Here is a 22,796-nt window from a genome sequence, read left to right on the forward strand (position 1 = left end):
AATTAAACTTTTTCAAACTATCACCCAGTTCTCAGCTTAGGCTTTTTGTTTCCTGTCTTTGAGCAATGAAAATGTCAAGGATAGCTGGGTAGGAAAAAAGCCTTTCAGGTCTTAGTCTTCTGTAATTTGTCCATGGCATTGCGTGTATAGAAGTGAGCCATCGGATCTGGCTTGACCACTTGCAGTGGAAGAAAACAGAGCAAAGCCCAAGATGAGTGCAACTGCTAATCAGTCTTGACATCCCTATTGTCAGGGGAAGAGAACCAAGAGCGTTTTGTCCAGTCTAAAAGAGCTGCTTTGGATTTTGTTTGATGGTTCGTTTTCTTCTTTAGGGAGGTGGGGGTGGGAGTTATTTTTTTTCCGAGTAATTGGTGTCTTACAGAGATGGGCTTTGTGGTGTTTGTTACTTCATTTCCTAGCAAACAAAGTAAATTTGTGATAAAACTAGAAAATGGCTATTGCACTTAACACTGCAGAGTGAAACACACCATTGGAGGGGAAGGAGGGGGAGAGCAGCAATCTGTCTTCTGTTTTGTCTTACTGTGCTTTTTACTGGGATCAACCAACTTTGTCTTTTTCCAGAACTGCTCCCAGTAAGCTCCCATTTGATGATAAACTGATGGAGAGGGGTTAAAAACAGGTGTGCCCAGCTCACGCATTAGACTCTTGTGTGTTTGAAAGTAGTAGTGAGTCCATGTCAGGAAAACTCCTTCTGCTCCATCTCTTCAGCAGGTGATTTCCCTTCCACAATGTGTTTTTTGTCGTTCAACCAAGGGTGAGGGACCAAAGGGGAGAAGTCAGGAGGGCAAGTTGGTGGGGATTTTTTCCCATGACAGGAGCTGGGGTGTTCAGCCACAAGCAAGCAAAAAGCAGCAACCCCAAAACCAAAAGTCATGTGCCACTTGTGTTTCTGGTTGCTTTGTGCAAGTGGCAGTTGTGGTGTGTACCTGGAGAGAGGTGTTTTGGGGAGCCCCCTTGCCAGGGAGGGCACACAATGATGCTGGAGGGCTCATCACATGCTCTTGTGATCAGCCATGTTACCATTTCGTGGGATCTTGCCATTTCTGTGGTCATTTTTGTGTATTTTTGTGTTATGCAAACCAAGGGGAAAGAGAACCCAACCGCATTCCTTTGTTAGCGAAACAGAATTTGCAGGCAGGAAAATGTGTGCGGTAATTCAGTGTAAACAAGAGAGAACAAAACTTTTCTTGATTTTGACTTTTCTAGTTAAAGGCCTGAGGACTTCCAAAGAAGCATTGGCAATCTTGTTTTAATATTCAAATAGCAAGCACTCATCATAATGAAATGTCAGTTCTCAGAAGTGGGGTATAGTCAGAATGTTAAAAGCTGAAAACTTGCTCTCCGTTTCTAACATTCTTTGCTACTAAATTTGCAAAAGTGTAGTTCGTCTTCATTAAACCATGCTTAGCAAGAACAATATTTATGGAAAAGCAGGAAAAAAAAGAAAAAAAAGAAATTATTTGTCTTCTATCAATGCTTGGAAGTTGAAATAAGAAAGTGAACTTGGGCATTGAGACAGGATCTTACCCTAGGCTAATTGTTTACCATTAAAGAGAGAGCTTGCATGCAGGAGGGAGTGTTATGTTTTGGACTTACTTCCTTGTAACTCATAAATCTTGGCTGTATAAATGTTCAGTCATTAATTAAGGCTTTCAAATTAATCTGTTTCCTGACTGGACTTGGCTGTTTTTGCATAGAGCAATGCTGTTGCCCAACCTCCCGGTTTCGGAGCGCTCTCAAATGTGTGACACGGAAGGATGATGTTTATTGTGGAGAGTTAATGAACAGCAGTAAGGAGGGGAGGGGGAGGCCTTTGGCTACCAACATGTACAGGAAATAGGGCAGTGGTATCAAAATGGGTTTGCATACTGTAATTGCTTCCCTTACTTCAAACAATGGTAAAAGTGGCTATTTTATATTGATAAATGTCAGTCCGGAGCAGAAGGATTTTTCATTCCTTTCATTATTCTAGAACAGCGTTCTGTCTTTGCAGTTCAGCCAGTTTACTCAGGATGTTGTATAAATGCAGCCAAAAAGTGTCTCTCATGTGATGGAAAAAGATTTCTACTTTCGTTAGAGACTTTTTAGAAATTAACTGGTAATGTTATCATTCAGGTAGTATTATCATTGCATTCATTTGACCTGCTGCTCATTTGGGGTTTGTGTCCTACTTGAGTTACTCTGTCTTTACAGATGTGTAAATGTAGATGTATTTGTGTCTCCTTTCTTACTTACGCAGGAGCATTTATAAGATATTTAATTATTTCTCTAACGTTAAGTATTTTCAGAAATTTGTCCTGGAGATGTGCTACATTTTGAAGCCATTTTAAACAAAAAATGTTTTCATTATCTGGCTTGTAGGGCTTAGATTAGACATATAAAAGAAATTCTTTGCTGTCAGGGTGGTGAGGCCCTGGCACAGGTTGCCTGGAGAAGCTGTGGCTGCCCCATCCCTGGAAGTGTCAAGGCCAGGTTGAACGGGGCTCTGAGCAACCTGGTCAAGTGTAAGTTGTCCCTGCCCATGGCAGGGAGGTTGGAACAAGACATCTTTAAGATCCCTTTCAACCCAAACCATTCCAGAATTCTTTTTTTTTTTTTTTTAGTAAAATGATTTTTCCATAACCAAGAAAACCCCTTGCATTTTCATGGCTCCAAAGAGAAGGCATGTTTTCAGTGTCAGTTAGTCCCAAGCTAAGCCACTGTGAACATTTCCAGGTCTTTCAGTACTGCTTTTTGCAGGTTTGTGATGAGAGACGTGACTCTACGTGTTCGTGAGGAGCAGTGGCAGAGGAATCCCTGTCCTTTTAACCAGTGTTTTGAAATCGAGCACAACTCAGTGTGGCCTCAGTGCATGTGCAAGAGCAGCCTTTTAAACTCAACTCTACCACTCTTATCATGTCTTTCTGGAGTAGCTAAAAAGATTATTGTCATCCAGTAAGTTCTTTCAAAAGTAGAAGCTGACCACAGAGACGCAGCGTCAAAGATGTGCAAGCAGAGAGTGACCCACTGAGTTAATCCAGGTGAGCCTCTTGTGCTTGGTAAAAGTACCATGTGGAGCATGATAGGAACACTTGATAAATGATAAAGCATAGCATTAAGAAACTGTGGTGATAAATCTCCCTTCTGCCAGAATACATTTGATTGAAAACAGTCCTGGGCTTGCTGGGAGATAGGTTTGGACTGTCTCATGGGTTTCTTCTTTCTTGCGAATTTGATTAAATCACTTGACACATCATATTTGGTAACAAGTAAACTATTTCAAAGCCCAAAATGATGATCAGCTATTACGTAAGACTCAGTGTTGAATTTGGTGGTGTCTGTTTGCAACCTAAGTAACAGAACAAATTATAATTCTCCTTATTGCTTGCCATATACTAAGTAGGACTGATTTTGCCATTCAACATCAGGATGTGCATTCAGAATACCTCTAGGGCATTTTTACAGAGTGTGTGTTTCTCAGGCTACACACTTGTTTTGGTACCTGTCTCCTGAGTGGTGTTGCCAGCGGGTTGCATCAAGCCACTTGGGAATGGCTGGTTCCACTGCCATTCCGATACCATAAAGTAAAGCAGAAGTCATTCAACCTATTTGAAAAGTGCTGAAAACCAAATAAATGGAGTAAATAAAGAGGTTAAGTTAATGTAGTGGTGGGAGCCATGTGTGGCCAGTGCCAGCCCCCTGGACCACAGGAGCTGCTCCACTGATGTGACAGTCCCAGAGTTCATCAGGCTTTCCCTGCAGAGCCCGGTGCAGCGTCCCTGTGCAGTGTCATTGCTCATGCTGTGCTTTCTCCAGGTGAACAAAACAACCATCCTGGTGTTAAAATGATAAACCCAGTCCAGTCCTAGCCCAGCCAGGATCCGCACGGAACAGGTTGTTCCCTGCAACTCGGAACAACACTGATAACATTTGGCAGGAATAGCAAATACGCATTAATATTTGCGTTATGATAACAGAGAGAGCCTATTTTGAGGTTTGTATGTGATGCTAATAATTCATCCTTGGTTTTGAGATGATTCCTGGAAGAAAGTATTTCCTTCCTACGGGAACAGTCTTTCTTGAAAGTCTCTCATTTTTAAAACAGTGAGTTTTTAGTTACTTTATTTTTACTATTTAAAATCCAGCAGTTTTATTGTACTAATATTTAGTCTGCCAGGACATTCTAACACCAGATTTTTTTCCTTTGAAAATAGTGAGGGGTTTTTTGTTGTTTGTTTCTTCTTAATTCATATGCAACATTTAAGGAAAGCTTAATTAACCCCAGCATGCAGGGAGAGGGAGAGGAAACAGTGCTCAGCAATTGAGAATATAATCAGCTACATTTATACAGAAGTGATTGTATTACCTAAATCCCCTTTTCTTTAATTTATTTTTTGTTGAATTTGGGGGCTAGGAAGGGAGGGCAGGCATAGGCTTGGTAAAAAAAAATAATGGAGGGAGAAAGAATGCTTCCTTGGATCTGGAAAACAGACATTTAATGAACTATCTCTGATTAGAGCTGAAGTATTGGTCTTGCTCTTAAAAGTCCTTGATGGAGTCAGAGTTTAAATTCAGTCTAGGAGGTTGGCAAAGGTTGGAAAAGCCATGGAAGTCAAATCTACTCTCAAGGTGTAAATATAGGACAGGGCTGATCCTGGATAGGAAGGACTGTCTTGTTACTGTTTTTTATTAAAATATTTTGTTACTTCTGCTGCAAATTAACATTGGTTTGAACATTTTCTCTCTTAAGTATTGTTCAGTCTTCCTCATTAAAAAAACATTTCCTCAATAATAATAGGTTCCATATGTAGATGTCCTATGTATGTAAGATGATACATATTAATATAAGTAATCGCACATGAAAATGTGTTTTTTTGCTTTTCACCATGTAATGACTCTTCCTGCTCCAGCCTCCTGCCCCCAAAACAAGCAGAACAACAAGGAAATGTGCAGTTTTGAATCATTTTCCAGATAGCCCGTTGTCCAAGTTGAAATGGAGCTGGCAGAGGAGGCAGCAGCTGGCAGAGATGGATGACTGGCTGTTCCAGGAACAGGCTGACTCTGTGCAGCGGGGTCGGTACCAGGGCCTTGCGTGCGCCCGGCAGCGAGAGCGCTCGGCTCAGCAAAGCTGTTCACCATGTGCTTCACTCCACACAGGAGGCCAAATCCCTCCTCCTCCAGGATCCTTTCCCCTGACAAGGAGGAGGCTCACTCAGGTGCTTCCAGCTGAGCCTTTGCTCCAGTGCTTTGCTGAGCTACAGCATTGCAGAGAGATGGAAAGATCTCAAAAACCTACGGGGAAAGCATTTCTTAAAAAAAAAAAAGGGAAAACAAAACCCCTCTTTCCTTTTTGGAGGGTTACAGTATTCCAACGTTTGCCTGTAGAAACAACACCTGACCTCATAAAAATTCATAAAAACACAGAGCTATAAAAAGCCAAATCACCTTGTGAAATTTCTAATTTTTTTATCTTTTCTTTATGAATTTGACAAAAGGAAGACTTCCATGTGTTCTGGTTAAGGCTTGGAACGTGATGCAATCAGTCAGTTCGGCCGATGAGATGTTTTCCAAGTATCCTGCAGCAGATGAGCCTGCCAGCTTCCACAGGGAGGATGGTGTAGGGAGAGGAGGTGGGGGAGAGCTGCAAGCATTCTTTAGTCCTGGCAGCTGCATGTGCAGCAACACTTAAAAGACTACCCAGAACCGTTTCCCAAAGCAAAAAGGGCGCATCAGATTTTTCTTTAACCCAGAGGTTGATGGCAAATTAAAAAAAAAAAAAAAAAAATCCTGAATAAGATGAAGTAGTACAGGACACAGCTGTCTCATTGCTTGCATGGGAAGAAATGCAGATATTAGCTTTACTTTTATAAATTTTGCTTTAGACTTTCTTCTGGTAAAATTATTTAGAAACACTAAATTGAATACTTTCTTTGATTTTGTATCATTGACTTAATTTTTTGCATTAGAAATAGAAATCAGAATGTTTCACCTTAGAAAGATTTTAAGTCTTACAATTCAAAATTACTTTTTTCAATATTTTCTTTCAATTTTGTTGCTAAGTGGATTGTGTGAGGTTGAATTTGACCCTTTGTTTAATTGCCTTTGGATTAAATAATATATTCTGCTTGGGAAATATTCTATTTTCTGTGCAGCAGAATGCTTTTGGAATTCTTCTTTTGGATGAACCTAAAATTAGAGAGAGTTTTCTTTTCTGAAACAGGCAGAGAGTAAAAAAGAAGTTTTTTGGGGTTTTTTGCACATGTTGATACATGCACTTTTACTTCAGCATCAACATCTATTTTCAGCTCTTTTCCTGCTTCGCTTCATCATTCTTCTGCTAAGAGAACTGAGCAGCCCAGACTGATAGTCTGCAGGCTGCACTTTCTCATGGACCCAGGTGTTCATGTTCTTCTGTTTATACTGAATATATAAATATATGAAAGGTGAAAGATAACACTTTCTATCTCAGGTGGAAACGGTTAAGCTGTAGGAAATAGGCGTTAGGAAGCCTGTAGAGGAATATTTAGTTGATCTGTATCTCAAAACGTATTCTGTTTTGAAAATGTATTTAAATGATGGTATGATTATACATAGTTGTGGGTGACTAATCTAGTCTGTTGCTGCAGGTCATGGGAATAGTCATAAAAAGTATTTATTCGGAACGTGAACCCGGATGCGTGCTTTCCCGACGTGCTTCCCATATGGTCTGTAAGTAAACAGTAAATCAGATAGAGGAGAATTGAGGGAAGAGAGGAAGTGGGTACGTGGGGATTCTGCACCATTAAAACTGCAACCCTGCATGGTCTGAAGATCTGACTTGTTTTATCTTGGAAGAAAAAGAAGAAAGAATTAGTTTCTGCAGAGCCAGGAACCCGTGGAGGTTCAGGCACTGAATTCTTTAATGGAAGTGCAGAGCAGACCGGTCACCTCCAGAAATCATTTTCCCTGTGCTCCCTTATGCTTGTGCAGACTTCAGCCTGCACTCTCTTCTCCTGAAACCAAACTAGTTTTAGGGAATTGTTGGTTTCATTCTGACAACTTGCTGTTCCTGTCATTATTTGAGCTCACCTGGCTGTGTCTCACAGGATGTATCTGCCAGAATATCCCTTTCAGATGTGTGGTTCCTGCTTGGTCCTTGCTGCTTGCCTAGGGAATTCTGAGCTAGGGAAGCAAGGACATTGCAGATGGTCTCAGTGGGATAGGGTTGGGGGTCTGAGCTGTAAGCACTGCAAAAATGCCTTTTCTACTGCAGCTAAAGAGCACACAAGAACTCCTGAGTTACAAACTCTGTACACTGGATGCGTGAGTGGGAGGGTGGGAGTTGTGCTTGGCAGGAGAAACCCTGTTTTGACATTGTCACTTCAATATACGTGAAAAGTTTCAATCTCTGCTCCTTTGTTTGCTCTATATTTATCTGTTTTACCTGACTGACCTTTAGTTCCAGCTGGGGAATCCATCCCAAGGCTCTGCAGTGTTGTTCCTCAGTACTTGAAGCCTAAGCAGGTTTTCTTTTAGCACCATGGCAATTTCTCTGTCACTGAAAGAGGCCATTTCATAGCTCTGGTATCTTAGGCTAGGAAATTTGCTGTTGGATGCAGCTCACACAGGCATTCTGTGCCCTGCAATCCCTCTGATTTTCCTAATGCCCTTGTCTTCTTTTGTGGGCTAAAGAAAGTACGAGCTTTCTGTGGGAAAGGATTGGGAGATTAGAGAGAAGCAGTTGGTTTCAATCCAAGGGGTGGTGAGATATATTAGCACAGTTTATAAGATAAAGCCAAATCTCTATTCTCTGTTACCTTGTGAGACTCCAGCCTAGGGCTAAATGCAGCCACAGACAAATGCTCTTGTACTTCTGAGGGCACGTCAATGTGAGGAAGTTATCCTGGAATGAGATAGGGTGTGAATGTAAATGCAGTAGCTGTTCCAGCATAACATCCTGTGGAGACAAGGTCTTGGTGAAGTGACTAAAAGCAGTGGAATGACTCCAGTGGAAGCTGAGGACACTGAGACCCCACTGTGCTCCCTGTGCAGCCAACTCTGCGGGCAGAGGACAGGATGAATACCATCTCCCAGGCCTTTTTTTTTTCTGATAGGGATCCAATATCTAACCATCTTTGCACTGACTGCTTTTCCTGTCACTGTGGAAATCATGATTTATTGCTCTTTTTATCAATTGTCAGAATGAGGTGGAGGGTGATGGCCAACAGTGTCACTGTAGGTACCTTGTGAACACAAAACATAGTTTAACAGTGTGTGAGTGATGGGGAATATTTTAGCTCTGCCATCTCTTACTGGTATTTGTCATTCCTACATATTATCACTCCAGCTTTGATCATCAAAGGGTACCAAAGGCCTGTTAATGTACTATTTGTAGTGTTGGAGAGGTATGTGTGTGCGTGCATTCTTCGTGTGGTACTCTGGGAGCTAAACCTCACCTCTTTTAGTGCTTGAGAAGTTGCTACACCAGTTTTTAGGCCTTTGTGATGTGATTCAGTTGTTACCTGTTCTTTATGGGTTGCTGGAAATTAGTGTTTATTTTTAAAGTGCCTTTTTCCAGATTAAATAGAGCATTAATTAGCCCGTGTGAGGAACAGAGCATTATTCTACCGCAGCTTTCCATCAAGTCGAAAACTCATTACCAGATGTAGAGATCATAAACAAACACACATGGCTGCTGCATGTAAATCTTCTGCAGGAGAAATTACTGCTGATCTCTTCTGATTAGATCACTTTGTCTTCCAGCTCATTAATACACTTTTGACCATGGAGAGTATTTAGATGCTAATAGCTCACAAAGTAATATACAGGACATATTAACTTTCCATATTTGTTAGACATATTTCCATCTGGATTTTTTGCCAATGGTCTAGGATACTCTTTTTTTTTTTTTCTATTTTGGAAGAGTAGTTGTGTAGTCAGAATTTTCCTTCATAATTGGTGTTTGCTTCCACAAACAGCAGAATGTACAAGCAGTCTTCCCAAAGCCACACAAAGATGATATTACAGAAATTAATCTGTAATTATTAGGCCAAAGTCTTTGCTGGCACAATCCCCGGGGGAGTTATGCCAGCAGGTAAATTGGCCCGAGGATGAATAAACCTAATGAGAGCTGGGAAGTGCTAATTTAGGACCTGATCCTGCCTGTTACTGAGGAATTAGATCCCACTGCAGTAACTCCCATGGCAGTCCCTGGAACCAGTCCCTGCCATGCCAGGCATCCCAGTGGCTGCTGTCACCTTCCTCTAATGATGGTCTGTGAGATCTGGAATATGAGTGAGCACTGATCTCAGGAAGGCAGGCCATCCCAGGTGTCAGCAGAGCTTGCTAGATGGTGAAAAATGACACCTGTGACAGAGCCAAGACATGTAATCCTACATTCAGTCTCTCTAAGGGATAGTCAAATGTCTGACTTCTGTTTGGAGTGACTTTTGCCTAACCCCACCAGGGTCCCTGGCATATTTCTTACCCCTCTCCCATATTTCTTATCCCTCTCCCAACCTCTCTGAGAGCACCAGTCACACACTTCCTGAGCTGCTGACCACAGCAAAGTGACCTGGCAGGGACGAGTAGCCTTGTCTCAGACTTTCACATTTCTTCCTTTTACTGGAGACATCAATGTCCAGAAAATAGGTAGAAATACTTAATGAGTAACTATCCTATTGCCTGCTCTCTGCTTGTATTCCAGCTGTCAGTGGAAGTCCCTGGCTTTCTGCTTCGGGTATTTGACAAGTTTAGGTGTGAAATGCAGGCAGTTTACACCTTGGGGACAGAAGATTTGTGTGACTTTGAAAATGAAGAATGGTAGTTTGTAGAAGATTTTTATGTTAAATACGTATCACGTGGGAGTTTGGGAACCCAGGATGCCACTACTTCTTATAGGTGTTTTGCACATAAACCCCTAGCTGTAACTAGTTTAACTATTAAATGTTAATTATATAAAGCACCAAAGGAATGTGACACACTGGTGTTAACCACATCTTCTCTCTATTATCAGACCATGAATTTAGCATAATTTTGATTGAATCCTGCATTAGAAACTGTCTCTAGTTCTGATAGTGGGTGTTACTGAGTCCAAAGTTTTGCAGAACCTGTAAATACCATCACCTTAAAGCTGAAAAAGGTCTCGTTGTTCATTGAACTTGTTCTGCTCATTGATTTATAGCTTCCATTTAGCTTCCAATTATTAAAAGCAGATAAGTGTTTTGGAATGTATGCAGGCATGTGCTCTCCTTCAGTTGTGTTTGCTGACGTCAGAGGAACCCAAAACAGATGCCTGTGTGCTTTCAGGGATGCTTTCTTGAAACAGGAAGAGAGGAAAAGAGAGAATTCTCTCCTTCCCTTCTTGGCTCTCCTCTTTTCATGTGTGAGCAACACACTGTGCATCTGGTTTTGTTTAAATTCAAGCATGGCAAACAACCACACTCTGTGAAAACTTCCTACTTCTTCCCATCCTTCTTTATGGTTTGGCTTTTTCTTCTTGCTATTGATATTTGGGAACCTGCAGAGACAAAGTGATGCGAAACTTGGAGGTCTTACAGAGGAGTTTGTTCTAGCAGTGTTTGTGTAAAGCCTTGTGGTGCCACAAAAGCCCCCCAGTTCCATTGCTTGGTTTGCTTTTTTTAAGCTAATTCTTCATTTGCGGGGGTCCTGTCAGGAGAGAGGTAGTGGGGAGATGGATGGGAGAATCTTCCAGCTCTCAACAGTTGGCTGAATTTTCTCTTTTACTGAAATAACATTCTTGAAGCATATTGTAATATTTTATAGCTCTCATAAAAGACACAGGTACTTGTTGGTAAATTACAATCTGTGAACCCAGTAAACCTGTTGGTTCTTCTGAATCAAGTGTGCTTGATGAACTTGTCTCCCAAGTTTAAATGGCAGTAGCACTCACTGTGTACTTTAAAATAACTACCGAAAAAAAAAAAAGAATGTGTATACAGAGTTTACTTTTTAAAAGGGAAATAAATTGATAGTCATTTGGTTGGGGGATTTACCTTTTTTTTTTTTTAAACAGTGAAGCATTTCCTGACATGGTTGCAACAGCTAAGCAAGATGTATGTTGAATTCACATGTATATATAAGTGTTAAATGGCTATCCCTGCTTTGCAGCCTACTCAGTTCATGCTGTGACAGACCAAACAACTGCTAAGTGACAGAGCTGAAAGTAATTTTGCAGGTTTCTTACAAATGTGTGAAGATTAAACTCTTCCACCATCTAAAATTAAGGGCCCTTTGTGTTGCATCTGCAATATTCTGCACCTTGTAAAGATGAGGACAGGAAGATTTTGGAAATAGCCAAGAGTAGTAGCACGTCACATCTTTTTCTCTCCATCAAAGTTTGGGTTATCTGAATAGGGTTATGTTGGCCCTAATTGTGAAGTCTGATGCTGACTAGAGATTTCAAACCCACTCTTCTGTGTGCAAAAATGTCAGTGTGAACTCGTGTTGAAGCCATGTAGACTTGATTAGGGTCTTCTTTTAATCTAGAAATCATATTATAAAATACATGTGTTCCCAACAGTTTTAAGAAATTCATTGTGGCGATTAAAGCAATTGCTTGCTCAGAAAATAATACCAGGAAGATATCTAGCACATTTTTACTGATTTTCCCCCTTTTAGATATATATATAGTGTGTTAAAGAGAAGAATCAGCAGTCCATCAATAGTATGTAAGTTAAGAAGTCCCTTGATGGCCGATTTAATAATCTAAGTAGTGGTATTAGCTAAAGGAGAACTGGGAAGTAGCGTGTCCACTTACTGCGTAGCTGACTTGCTGCAAGGCTGTCAGGCAGTACTTAGTTATAAATCTTGCAAACTGAAAAAAGCCCACCCTGATAAGATTACCAAGGCATGACAAATGCCAGCTATAAATAGATTTTTGACTTCCTGCTCATCTCTTCTTTCTCCTGCCTTTCGCACTCTGCTCTGGTGTAACAAGCTGACAGGGCTGTGCAAGCTCCTCCAGGTGAAGGTCAGCTCCTGATATATATTTGATCATCATGTAAAGTTCTCCTGTTAGTATGTGGTCCCCGTTTTAACCTCTTTGCAGATTCCCCCAATTATCCCAAATCACTTTCACATGGAGCTGAGGTTAAGCTTTATTTCTCTTGGCTTGTCCCTTCTGTAGCAGACACTTCGTCTTCACTTTGAAAGGACAAAGCGATGTTCAGCTGCCTGGGCCTGCGCCCAGCATTTGATTTATACATTATTTAATTTCCTTTAGAAAATTGGAAGCAGAACTTTAGGAGTGGAAGTCAGTCCTTTTCATTTGTTTAAGGATCTTTTAGGGCTAATATAATCATCGATAGTAGATGTCAGCATGATTAGGGTGACTTAAGGTAAAGCAAAGAAAATTGAATACCAAGAGAAATTCTTTCGAAGTGGAGAGGGTGCCAAGATTTATAGCTGTGCACAACATCTGTGGGTTATGAATTGTGGCATTAAAAAAGGTAAATGGGAAATCATCGGGTTTTTGAGTGACATGTTGAAAACACCTGCCTCCCCTGGCTGCACAGCAGGCTGGGGCAAGAAAGGTTTGCACCCTCGGTGTTACATCTGCAGTCGTTTCTTGGACCGTGGGTCTCTCTGGAACTTAATTCAACCAAGTAACTAATTCTGCAGAAACTCTTCAGTCAGTCTGGAGGTTTGCTTTTGGGCTGACTCTGCATTCACTGCTGCAATTAGGTCTGCACATGCCGGGAAGTGACTGCCAAGACAATTTGAAAATTTCTCATGCAGTGGAGTCAGGAAATTAAAAATTAACTCTGGAAAGGACATCATATAATATTTGGCAGTGTTGTTTGAGCACTGTGTCCACTGAAGGGTGGAAGGTCTTCCTCTTACCAGAAAAAAAACCCAAAACTCAAACGTATGAGAGTTAAAATATGTCTTCCATGGGATTTCGAATGATCCACAGCTGAGGGAAATATCGGAAGTGGAGAGGCCTGTGGCATGCATGTGCTTATGGATACAATACGACTTACTTGTGGCCTTTAATTCAGCCAAATAGCACGTAATGACACAGAGTGAGAGTGCCGCGTTGCTCCAGGCTCTGTGGTGCTACAGCTGCTCTTCCTGGCATAGTTACAGAGGGGCAAAAAAAGTCTTCAGTGCCCGAGTGTTGCTGTGATGCTGCACCCATTCCGACTTCCAGAGTTATGAATCTGATTTGTAAGTCACTTGATAAATAGGAGATGCTCATTACAGCACGAGAGGGGCTTTCTTAATCACACCTGTGCTGTGCAACCTGCACTTTCTGATACCTGTGAACACACTGACGTACCCTTTGGGCTAAAACACATGCCTTCCCAAATTTGGGCCGCTGAGGTAAGTACCAGTTGTATGGTGCCACACAAGTGAAAGGAGGGAATGAAATCCAGTTTCCCTCTGACATTTCATGCTTTTAAAGCTTGCTCATGCCATACAGAACAAGTGATTGATATCACAGAGTCTTCCAGAGACCATGAAAAGTATTAAATTTGATGTCAAGCAGGAAGCGTTAAGAACACCTCCTGATCTTTGCAATGCTGAATCATTACAAAGCTGAGAGAAAATAGCATTTGGGTTTTGGTTCAGTGTGGAAAACTGTGCTTCTGTGGTAGCATCCTGTACATGCTGCCTTCATTCTTTTGATCACCTTTTATTGTTTTTGCAGAGGGGTTAATACTTTTCTGTGTGAGTCCTGCTATCTGTGCATCTAACATAAAAGGAATAAATATAATACACGAGGAAGTGGAAAATTCATACTTTCTCATGCACAGAGGCAAATCCTGAGCAAATCTGAACTGAGGGATATTAAGGATCTGTACAACCCATGGTACTGGTGTGGTTTTATTCTCATATTCTCATTTTATCCTTCTTCCCTTCTGCCAAAAGCCCTCCCAGCCCACGGCTCCTCTCTGTCTTTGCTATTGATCTCCATAGCAGTTGTTCCCTTTATCTTTCTTTCCTCCTTTCTCTTTGTAGCTGCTTGGACAATTCCTCTGGATACAATTCCTTTCTCTAGTGGTGGAAACTGGATGGGGAGCAGAATTTTTTCCCTGATTGAGTTTAGTCTCTGGTAGGTAAACCAGCCCCACAGTAGGAGGCAAAGAACCTGATGGTGACTTCAGTTCATAAGTGTCCCTCAAACCTCGGGATCACTTCAGGATAGTCCTGCACTAGCGTTCCTTAGTGGCTTTTGAGGGTTTTTTTATTTGTGATCCTTAGTTCTGTTACAGAGGTTGAAATGCTGTTAACCTTAAAAAGCAAAGCTAAACACAACATGGAGGAAGGGGAAGGAAGCCTCCTCTGCTTCCCCCTATGCATATTTGCAAAAATGTTTAGGGTAAATTTTGCATGTAAAATGTCTTTGTTAAGAGCAGTGCAAGTGACCCATTTTCTAAGTCTTCATAGTGATGGAAATTTGCATTACATTGTCTTGCCTAGACAAGGAAGGAGGGGGAGAAAACTCAGGAGATCAAGGAGGTTTTCACAATAACATGGCACAAACTGAGAAGGAGTTTATGAATATGAAAGAGAAGAAATACCTTTATTGACTTTCTCTTCAATTAAAATATACCCATTGCATAAATCCTTAACTAAAGGTAAATGTTGGTACACCACTTTTCTTGTTCCGTATATTTACATCATTCATGGTTTCTTTTCTTGCTATAATTACTTCATTTCTTTCCTTGCACGAGCAAAACTTGCATTAAAACTTAAACAAGTTCTTTACCAGCCTTTTTGCTTCCTCTTTTAGGAGTAGTGACTGTACATGAAGGCATGTAGCTGTGGCTGACAGCCTTGCTTGATAGGTCTGACTGTCCTGCCAGCCGTACTCTGCCTCTCTGGAATACAGGCATGCAGTAGCCCTCTTCCCTGATTTTCCTGGGAAACATGAGCAGCTGGGTACCATGGGAAGCTCCAAGAGGTAAACTTAGAAAGAGCCTGAAATTTCTCTAGCATTCTGCTGAGGAAATAGATACTCCACAGGAGACATCTCACACCTTCCAGGAACTGAGAACCCAATAAATAAAAGCAGGAGGGCCTCCATTAAGGACATTATTCATCTTGCAATCTAAAGGCCTTATGTCCTTTCTCTCCAAATGTCTTTTCTCACCTCCTGCCTCAGCTCAGGATGTGTATTCGTGTGTAAGTAGCCATACAGAGACCCAGAAAGTATGTTGTAGGATTTGTGTGTTTTCTATCCGAATTGATAGAAACACTAAGTTTCCGGAAGATTTGCCATTATTTTTAACTGAGTTTGCTTTTCCTGTGTTGTATTACGATAGCTCACATGTAGATAACTACAAATACAGTTGCTATTAACCTGCTATGTAAGATCTAAATCAGGACAATATTTGCCATAGCTCCAAAGACAGGATGAAAGGGAGAGTTTGAATAAACCCATGAAAAAAAGGGTTTTTTGCTTTCCTTTTTTTGCTGGGTGGATTCAGAAGTTTAGCTACCTTTAAATGGTGATATAATGTAATAGAAATGCTGCCAGAGCTGAAAGGAGATGAAAGACAGTTCTAGACTGGCTGTGCTCTATTGAGCAAAAAAAAAAAATATTTTTAGGGAAGGGAGGGCACTTCTCCCGATTCCTTTTGCAGAATCGCTTTTATTTGCTTTGTTTTGATAGGAGTCTGAGGCCTTTGCTGCTCTCCCAGGTTAAACTTGAGAAAGGAAAGGCATGAATTATTTTCCAGTGCAAAAGAAATACAGAATATGTTGGAATATCACTCAACCTCATATCTGTCTGCCTTGAAATCTGAACAGCAAGCAGGCAAAGGCAACAACTGCTTAACACCTGCACCCTGATAGGTTTCATAAGGTAGAAGCTGCCAAATCTGTTTTGTAGGTTTGTTGTTTTTTTTTTTTTCTGGAGAGAAACTCATGTCAGCTGCAGCTAATGATGTCCTCCCAGTCTTCTAGTTTTAAATTTTTAGTTGCATAATTCAATCTGTCTTGCTGGCGGCGTTCGGCAAAATACCACTGGCTCTGTGCACAGGTCCTCTGCAGACTGAGTGAGAACACAGTATTCTCTTAATTACTTTTAATTAAAATGAGTGCATGCACACACATACACATATAGAAAGACTCTGTTTTTCTAGTGGCTTGGCTTCCTTTTCCTCATTGAAGGGAAGAAGTTAAACTTTCTCATTAAATGTTTATATAAAAATGAAATAATTCTGAGGTTAACCAGAAATGCAGCTTAATCTTGTACAGAAACATGTGTGTGATTTTTTGGGGGGTTGGGTTTTTTTTTTCAGTCGCACAAATATAGCTGAAACTTAGAGTTGGCAGAGAGTGCTGTTTAAAAATATTTAGTCCCAGCGTGTAAAAACTCGTTTTGTTACGGAATTCCTTTGTGAAAGGTGTAGCTATGCCATGTCTCTGCCAAAGTGATGGGAGCCATATCGACAGAGAGCATCTTGGAAAATAGCTGCATTTTGGGCTTGTAGTTGCAAATGTAAAATTGGAATTTACATGTTTTATATATTGCTTGGAAGGATACCACATCTAGTAATATTTTTTAAGAGAGTGGAAAGGAGAAAAAAGAAAGCTTGCAGATGGAGTTGAAGCCTTGCTCTGTTAGAACATGTTGGGATGAGCAGAGGTATGTGTGATGACACTGAGCATGTACCACTGAAAGCTCTGCTTTATTCTCTTTAGCTGTCATCATGTGCTGTAGTTATGATACATACACTTAATTTTGGCTACATACCTCATCCTTCCCTTCTCTGGGCGTGTTTAAGCTTTATAGAATAATGAGAGCTACTGATACATGTGATAGCATCTGCTGCACAGGCACAACCCATGCTCAGGTTTTGGTACCATGAGAGTAATTAAATGCAGCATTTTGCTGTCATTCTGTCTCATTAATTGTTGCCACGATGCCATTGTCCCACAAGAGCCAGTTGTCTGGCTCAGCCCCAGGCTTTGTGGCACCGGGTGACCACAGCAGGTAGACAAGGTGAATCTGAAGCCTGGCCCTCCTGGCTGAGAGGAGGAGGGAGCAGAAGGAGAACTTGGCCTCTGCTGTGGCTGCTGTAGAAAGGGCTGAGGGGGAACCACCATCTTGGTCAAATCAGATGTATTCAGGTAGCACAACAGCTTTAAGTCCCTGTGCAGCACCTCAGGTAAGCTGTGGACACCTGCATGCACATCAAGCCACAAAATTACACAAATAAGCAAATGCTGCATTAAATAGTGAAGATTTGGGGTGGACTGTTCTGAACTAAGGTCACTTAAAGACTTCATTTAAGGAGCTGGTGTTGTTCAATTACACGTCCTTAACATTAAAGAAATCAGGAATGGCAAAGATTGTTTGCTCAGAGACAGAGGATACACATAATCATAGAATCACAGAATGATTTGGGTTGGAAGGGACCTGAAAGACCATCTAGTTCCAACCCCCCTGCCGTGTGTAGGGACACCTTTCACTAGAGCATGTTGCTAAAAAAAATCATACATGTCCTTTTAATTTAAGAATTACCAAGATGCTGCTTCCTCAGTTTTAAAATAGATGATCCAATGTCTGGTCATATTGAATGTCTCTTTAACAAGGCAGAAAGAAGTCTCTGTTTTTATAAAAAATAATATCTAATTGTAGGCTCTCATTGCAGAGGGTGGCTGCAATATGAACTCATCTGTTCCGAGGCAATGTTCATAAATACAGAGCCATATAGATGGGAGTGCTTTAACTTGAGGAAAACTAATAACATTTTAAAACATAGCTGCTTAGAGATCAAAAATCCTCTGGCTCACTGAGGCACTTGTGTGGCCTGTGAGGGCCTTGCACACTTTAGCTGGGAAAATTTTATGGAACAACAGTCATATACTAAGTAAAGTCACTCCAAAGCTCCCATGATAGGTTCAGTGTATGAATCTGAGGAGTGAGTGGATACTGTATGAAAAGCATTATGCTAGTGTACATTATCATTTTCTGGTTAGAATAGATTATTTTCCATTTGCAAAATGCCCAAATGTATAATTATATAATTTTGCCCAGAGAAGCTGTGGATGCCCCATCTCTGTAAGTGTTCAAGGCCAGGTTGGATGGGGCTTGGAGCAACCTGCTCTAGTGGAAGGTGTCCCTGCCCACAGCAAGGGGGTTGGAACTGGATTGTCTTTAAGGTCCCTTCCAAACCAAACCATTTTATGATTCTATAATCCATTTAAATCTACAGATCGTAGAATTGACTGGAATGAAGAGATGCACATGCAGGGGCTATTCTTTGTCTTTCAAAGATTAGATCAAAATTTATCACAGGGTGATCATGGTATTGGAAACTTTTTCTTCTATACTGAACAAGATTTGTAGGTGTCTGTAAGACTTTCTCCGTGCAGAGAAATGAAAAAAGCCGTGAAGAGAAAAAAGCTGTGTTATCTTGTCTTTCATGGGTTTACACATGAAACAGCAAAGCTGAAACACGAGAGAAGTATTAAACTTCAGCTTTTTTGAACTACTCCAAAACTCCACCTCCCAGCCGTTACAACTCTCTCTTTAGCAATTTTAGGGAAAAAAATTTGATATTTGTGACATGTTAAAATAGCACTTTTATCTTTAAATGTACCATATTGTACAAAGGTATTGTCTAGAGCAGGTCTCCTCAGTATCTCTCCATTGCCGCACTCCTCCCATGCCGACTGGTGCTTGTCAAATCCCCCTGTGAGCCCACCTCAATACCCCAGCAGCAAGCTAAGGCTTTTATTTTTATTTTCTGGATTAGTTTTCTGATGGTCTGGTGCATTGAATCAGTTAATGAAAGGGCCAGCTTAGGCCGGAGCCAGCACAAGAGCAGGGTGGGAGCCGCAGCCGGCAGCGGGTGGTGGCTGCACAAAGGAGAAGGGGGAAAGAGGGGCCATGGGGTCCCACACTCTGAGCAGGAGTGACCTGCTGGGAGTGGCACAGACCTCGAGGTATTTACATCTCTGCCCAGCACTGCACTGAGCCTCCTGCAAATCCCTTGTGGGAAGTTGTGCGCTGCTGGAGTTGCATTGAATTTTTTATGTCAGTTTTAGAATACAGCCAGCAACCTTTCCCAGCTACTCTCTGCCTGCGGAGCATCTTCTCCTGATTTGTTTTCTCACTTTGGAAAGATATCCATGCCCACCTTTTCTCTCAATCAGGTGACGGCCCTGAGTCCTGAAAGCTTTCCAACTTCCCTGTTTTTGTGTGTCTATTGCTCTCACAGAGCAGCTCCTGACGCAGGGGTAGGAGGTGCCTGACGCGGGTAGGAATTTGCCTGAGTGAGAAACAGATGTCCTGACCCAGGAGTTATTCATGTCCTTTTAAAGCTCCCATGTATGAAGCTTTTATCTCTCCTTAACTGAGCAAACTTCCCAAACCTCTCCCCAGCCTCCCTTTGAGGCTGCCTGGCAGGCGGGCACCGCATGGGCGCTCAGCCTCGCAGGTAGTTTTCATCCAGGAAGCGCCCCAATTTGTGCTATTCACAACCCCCAGGGTACTATTCTGTTTCCAGGCTCCTAATCCCTCTTACACACACAATCCCTTACAACTTTAACTGGCGGGGTGGAGGAGCAAGTTAAAAAGGAAGGAAAAAGGAAAATGAAACACAATGTACAGCCAGGCAGTGGCTGCCAGTTACGGGGCACACAATCGACACCAGCTGCAAGCCCAATTAAACCCCACATTCACAGGTGTTCCCAGCACACTCGGCGCTAACAAAACCACTTTCTTGAAAATACCTAAGGCTTTAACACAGAAGCTCGTTTCTTTTTTTTTTTTTCTTTTTTTTCCCTTTTTTTTTTTTTTTTTAAAGATTCTTTAAAGCTATTTAGAGCACTTTAAATACAAAGAAGCTGAAAAGGACTTTCAGTCCACGGGAAAGAGTTGGTGCTTAATGCCAGAATGGGGAAGAATCGGCAGGGCTGAATCATCCAATGTAACCATTGGTTTCGGGAGAAAGATGGGTTATGCTGAATGCTGTTTATTCAGGGAACAGAAACTGGTGTCGGGCGTGTTATTGTTGCTGGGAGTGAAATGGGGAAGGGGGGAGCGACTAGGTGTAAATCCATATCTTCTGGGGACTCATCATGGTCTGCACTGTGGCTGTGAGCTTGTGTGTGGCTTCGCTTCTTACCGATCTGTGTGTGTGTGGTTCAGACAGCAAATTTTAATTCTCCTTCCCTCCCAGGGTAGCTTGGTACTGTTGTATTTTTGACTTTGAAGCAGGATTCTAAAAGTTGTTTATTTTCTGATCTTAAAGCACTCCTACAGGTGATAAATCAGTCCTCTAAAAAAAATAATATACTGTTTTTCATACATGAATTCAAAATTATTCCCACGCTAACAGATGACTGCAGACAGCAGATGAATGCATAGCTCAGTAACTTGCTCTCACTTCATTGAAAATGCGAATTCTATTTGTTAATCTTTCATTTATAATGATAATAATGATCAAATTAGGGGATATTGTGGTACTCACAGGTTCAGTGGCACTCAGCCCCACCTGGCTGGCTCTTCATTGCTGCAGTAGCACCCACAGTGTAGTTACAGCTTAATTACCTGGTGCCTGGTCTGGTGCTGTGTAATCACTATTGTTTCTGACAATCACTTCATGTCTTCATTACTGCCTTAGCAGTGGGTGCTGAAAGCCACTCTGTATTCAGATGCAGTCATAATATCTATTTTGTCCTTCCATACAGCGAGCTGCAGTTTTGCCTTTAGAACAAGTCTAGGACATTTTTCCTATTCCTCACAACATGCAGAGATCCAAAAGACTGGTCTTCTGTTTGTCTCTTTTTTTGGTGTGTGTTTTTTTTTTTTTTTTTTTTTTTTGTTTGTTTTTTTGTTTTTTTGTTTTTTTTTTTTGGTTTACTGAAAAGGTAAAAATGGTGATCTCTTGTATTTGTATTTGGAATTCGTTAAGAATTACCGTGCAGGTAGGTAATGTTGGCTCTCAGCATTCATTTACAGAGGCAGGCAGAGGCTATGCAAGCTGCTAAATGCAATGGGGAAAAAAGAAAATTGCCCAGGCTTCAAATTCACAAGTATCCAACCTAAATTCGGTATGGTCACTTGGGAAAAGATGCTGGAGGCAGCGTGGATAATTTTCTGAGAAAAATCATCTCGGCACTAACACAGTGATAGGAAAGGAACTGCAAACAACCCAAGGACACAGCTATGGCCTGGTATGGCCCCTTCCATGCCCTGCATGGCTTCAGCCACTCAACAGTGAGAAGACAGGGCAGAACTAGCCAAGACAACATGGGATGGGAGGAAAGATGGACAAGTTGTGAAGGAGCAAGGACCAGATCACTGAGGACTCTTCAGCTTGCAAAGATTTGACTTAGGAGATGAGATAAAACTCTGTAAAATCATTGATAGTATAGGGCAAGTAAACAGGGAAGAACGGATGAGTCACCGTTCTCATAACACAGGGATTATGAGGCACTTGCTGAAATTACCAGGTTTAATACAAACAAAAGTGCTTTTTCATACAAGGCATGATTAGCCAGTGACACTCCATACAGGGTGATGTTGTGGCGGCCAAAAGGAGAAAGGATTTAAGGAAGTCATTGGACAAACTCACCAAGGATAGGCCTGTTGCAAGGCTTTAAAACTGATGATCGAGATGTAACCTCTGGATCTGGAGTGCTGCTAAGCCTGGGAATGATCCATACCTTGCTGCAAAGCTGCAGGTCTTCTTCCTTTGCTGTCAGTCAGCCCCTTCTGCTGCCTTCCCTCTTTGCCTCACTTGACCCGATCTAGAGAAATAACATTTGAAAACCCTTCAGTTGCTCCACCTGGTAAGAAATGTCCTAATGTGACTGTGACAAGAAATATCCATGAAAAACCAGTGACCTTAGGCCAATAACATGGCATATTTCACCAGATGAATTCACTCTCACGTCACTGTGGCTACACCACTACTTGTGTTTGCTTTCCACGAGTGATTTAGCTTTACCAGCTAGTGAGAATGCTTGCGAGGAGGGTTTTTTTTTTATAGTTTGCATACTTGTACAAATGAAAATAATCAAACTTGTCTTGTTGAATCTCTTACCTCAGAAACCTGATCCTCTGGGTTAGCCAAGGAATGGAAACAACACCATGTGACTCTGTGACTGGACATGAGGGCCCGAATTTTCAACACTGTACCATAATATCTGCTGTTTATTGCTCAACAATAAAAGATTTAGTCCACAAAAATTCTGAGTGCAACCAGAAAAGAGAGAACAATAATTCATGCCTTAAAATTCTTTCATTGTCCCTTAAAAACATCTGACATGCTTTTGAGAAGCCACAGACAACCTAGTTTTCTGCTGCTTCCTCACACCTAGTGGTTTTCAGTTATCACAGAATTTATGGTTTGGTCTTTAGGAATAAAATTAAAACAAAAAAAAATCCTTTGGAGGTTAATTATCATCACAGCTACTACCAACAGTGTTGTCAGAGCATAGAGAAAACATGAGAGCATCACCAGAACTATGAGCTTATGGGCAAATTCCTCCTGGGTGTATCTGTACAAATGAAATGGGAAGAAATAAGACTGACAGCGGTGTCATTCTGTTTTTGGATCTGCCAACTTGGTAGTGTTTCCTTCAGCTTCTCCTTCGGTAAAACATAGCAGCTCCTAGCAACTCTTGTTAGTGACACCCTGCTTCATCATTTTGGTGCTGTGGGTGGGTGATGGTCTCAGAGAGAACAGGGTGGTCAAAACCTGCTGTACTGCATTTGGGTTTGGTTTTTTTTAATAAAGGTCTCTTCGTTTTGTGGAAAACTTGTCCTTACTGCAGTATTTATCAAGGGCAAATGGACCCCTCTTTTGAATACCAACAGGGGTTCA

At 41.5% G+C, this 22,796-nt stretch overlaps 1 protein-coding gene across 1 annotated transcript in view; it reads left to right on the plus strand.

Annotated features, from left to right (window-relative positions):
• The window catches only part of AFG2A (AFG2 AAA ATPase homolog A), a 167,688-nt gene that overhangs the window by 143,347 nt on the left and 1,545 nt on the right, over window positions 1-22,796 (plus strand). The gene's annotated exons all lie outside the window — the stretch shown is intronic.

This window comes from Pseudopipra pipra, chromosome 4, assembly GCF_036250125.1.
Source record: "Pseudopipra pipra isolate bDixPip1 chromosome 4, bDixPip1.hap1, whole genome shotgun sequence".
Taxonomy (NCBI): domain Eukaryota; kingdom Metazoa; phylum Chordata; class Aves; order Passeriformes; family Pipridae; genus Pseudopipra; species Pseudopipra pipra.